This window comes from Seriola dumerili, unplaced genomic scaffold, assembly GCF_002260705.1.
Source record: "Seriola dumerili isolate Sdu_G_001 unplaced genomic scaffold, Sdu_1.0 BDQW01000025.1, whole genome shotgun sequence".
Taxonomy (NCBI): domain Eukaryota; kingdom Metazoa; phylum Chordata; class Actinopteri; order Carangiformes; family Carangidae; genus Seriola; species Seriola dumerili.
In genome coordinates, this window is record NW_019174280.1 from 3,105,617 (window position 1) to 3,109,032 (window position 3,416).

The following is a 3,416-nucleotide window of genomic DNA, read 5'->3' on the forward strand; positions in this document are numbered from 1 at the left end:
CACTGAGCAGCTGGTGGTTGGGTAATCTACTGTTCCTAAGGAAACACTCTGGAGGTCCTCATACCTGATATTAAAAAATGTTACACACGCATTATTTCAGAAATGACCATAAAACATTTTTTCACTAGTGTGGCAGAAATGCATTCACAGAACACGCTAACTCAGACCATTGGCCTTTCTAAATATCAGGCAGGATTGTCTTCCTCAGGCATTATGAATGCGATACAGTCCAATACATACAGTATTTATTGCATAACTGATGAATATTACAAAAGCTGCCTATTAGAAGAACTTCACTTGAATTTTAACTTGATTTGGACAAGATTCCACACATAAAAATCATCATCATCAAGGATTTAAAGTTTCCAAACTGTTAACAATGAAGAGGTGGTGTTTTTATTTGTATATTTTATCTTTACCTTTGTAATCTACTTCCTATTCTCTTTTCTTTGCTGACCTAACCTAACCTAATTTCCCCCTGGGATCAACGAAGTATTCTGATTCTGCTTCCTGAGAGACACGTTTATTACTACCATTTGGAAAAAAATACTTGGCAAAAAAAGGACTGCAGCAAATTTAGAACATCTGAGGCACAAACATAGTTGTGCATATAACAACAAAAGAAAATAAATGACAGCTTGACTGTGCTGTGGCTGAGTCAAAGCCCAGGAGGTGAATAGTTGGTGGAAGGTGCGATCCAAGAGAAGTTTCCTGTTTACCTTTAATCTAATTAAACATTGAGCTCTCTGTTCCCAAGTGAACTGATTTCACCTCAGTTTGTTTGCAATGAGAATGAAACATAAGGATATAAACATGAGTCTCTGTTAATGCTCATATTCAATTACTTTCTTTCTTTTTATTTGCAAAATAATGTAATGTTGGTATGATCACACACTATATGAATTAAAACAAAGTTCAAATAAACTCAAACATTCTTAAAGTGAATTCATCCTTAATATCTACATAAACACGTCAGTTAATGAAATTTGAGCTCATCATCACTAATCCTGTGTTGGCGGGAAAGTAAGATTTTAAAGTCCAGGCATTACAGCTGCATTGTACAGTGATGTTTAATGTAAAACAGCTGGACTTCAACTTGACATGGTGACAAATGAGGAGTCATCGCACTAGCCAGAGTGTCAGAGAGCAGGCATTAAACAGTCAAGCTCACAGCCACACAGTTGGAATAAAATTAGAAGGTAAATATACATTGTGAAAGGACCTTTGTTATAAAATTATTATTATTATTAGTAATAACTGTCATGTTTTTTTCATCATTGCATGTCCTTGATATAACGTTAACTTGCTGGATTAGATATTGTTCATCCATAAGTGTATAATACATAATGTTACTTCCACATTCCCGCCTGAATCACACCTGACATCCTGTTGACATCATCATGAATGTGAAGTGAAGCGGCCTGGTGTGTGATATCTACGTACACTGAATTTTTAGATGCAGACAGCTCATTTTTAGTCGTTACTGGCTCCATTAACAGTATTTTTTGTTAGTTATTGTTGGTCAGCTACACCACAGCTGTATCTGCTAAATTCCAGGTTTAAATGTTTAGTCTTTAATGTGGTGATGAGTACGTCTCAACACTCACTTAAGCTTGTGATGAAAGCGGCTGGTCCAACCAGTTCCAGAGATACAAAAAGTGATAAAAGAGGTGAGGAGTCACCAGATGACTTGTGTTTCCAGTATGTTATGTTTTGAAAAGGAGAGTAATAAAGTAAGAGTAAAAAAGAGTAAAAAAGCAATAATTTTGCTTCTTAAACAGTAGTATAGTATTTGTTTAGTGATTTCAGTATAATGTCAAGAGACACATCTGTAACCGCACCTGTCGTGTAAAGTTGTCATGCTAATTCAAATGAACTGTGAATAGACTGATCAGTCTCTTACCTTTTTCTACCATATGTTCTTTTCATCTTTAGAGCATCTTGGGCTTGAGACTCGTCATTCTAAAACATTCAAGTACAGAACTGTGAAGATCCAACCGTGTGCATAAAGTTAACAGATTTTGAGTATTTGAACAAGGAAATGGACGACCACATTCAAACACTATTTATTAGCAACATTTTCTGGTAACCACTCGATAGCTTCTTTGATACAACCCAGCGGTAGAAAGATAATTCACATACAGTACATGCAGAAACAGAAGCAGCAGGATGTACATTCCACTCTCACCTTAGGGTATCCAACTGCATTTGATTGACAGGCTCTTTCTGGCATTCGCTGAACAACTGTTGGAAAGATTGAAATTTAATTTGATTCAAAACAATGAAAAACACTATTGCAAAGTTACTGCATAGTTTTCAAAACAAAAACTGACATGTTCATCTACATGGATGGCACAGAGGCAGGTAAAATTACATGATGTTTCACAGTCAAAATTACAATGTCAGGTGTTCACTGATTATACTGATTGGAATAATATCTTTTTTTTGTACCTGGACATGGCACTCCACTTTTAGGTTGTGACTGGACAGACTTTCTTTTTCTTGGCACATACAAAGGTGACATATCCCCTCCGATGTGGGCAGGGTCCATTCTAGGGGTGCCGACACCCCGAAGAAATCACCACTGAAAGAATATATGAAAGAGAACATCATAAAATGTGTTGCACATTTACATACCTAAATAATTAATTCACATTTTTATTTTATTTTCTCTTATGTTTCCACTTATGTCAAAAGATCAATTGATTTTTAAAACATATAAGAGTAGAGTTACTCTACAAAGGGACAGAGGCACAGTTGCAGTTTGAAGCCACTGAGCAATCAGCTGACACGCCTGGTATTTATCGTCTGGTGTTACCGGCTCCTGGTGATGGGTTTAAAGTAAAATAAAAAAAGTTTGGAAACTACTCTTACACTTGATCCCATAATTCATAACTATTCCCACAGCTATGTTTGTGATATTTTATTTCATTTCCATTTTTCCAGTCTTCTCATTAGTATTTATTTATCAGCCAAGCTGTTTGTTATCTGCAAATATCAGAGAATCCAAACCATGAAAATGGACTGATCATTTGATCATCCCTTAATGTTTTATTAACTTTTAAACCAAATCAACATTTGAGGAAGTACAGTGCACTGATGCTGTATCTCCTCCCAGACTGCTCATCATTTTATATCGGCAATGCTCATCATTTTATATCGGCAAGTCTTACTAATTTCAGAAATGCTCAAAAAGTCAGATGTTGTCAGTAAAATTTCAGTATCATCATTTTGCACTGATATACTGTATATATCTGGCATCATTTTGATAACAGTACCGAGCCAATACTGTGCAAACAACATATTTTTAAGCAGCAGCTGACAGGCATGTCACACAGTAATACTTAATGCAAACTTGAAGAAGCAATATCATGATACTGTACCATGATTTACAAAGTTTATTAATAAGGTACTAT

At 35.6% G+C, this 3,416-nt stretch overlaps 1 long non-coding RNA gene across 1 annotated transcript; it reads right to left on the reverse strand.

Annotated features, from left to right (window-relative positions):
- Positions 1-1,896: 1,896 nt before the first annotated feature.
- Positions 1,897-2,566, reverse strand: LOC111216425. Its single transcript, XR_002664913.1, has 3 exons — positions 2,452-2,566; positions 2,189-2,244; positions 1,897-1,962 (listed from the first exon to the last, which is right to left on the reverse strand). It is a non-coding gene; the product is annotated as an uncharacterized LOC111216425 (long non-coding RNA).
- Positions 2,567-3,416: the final 850 nt, after the last annotated feature.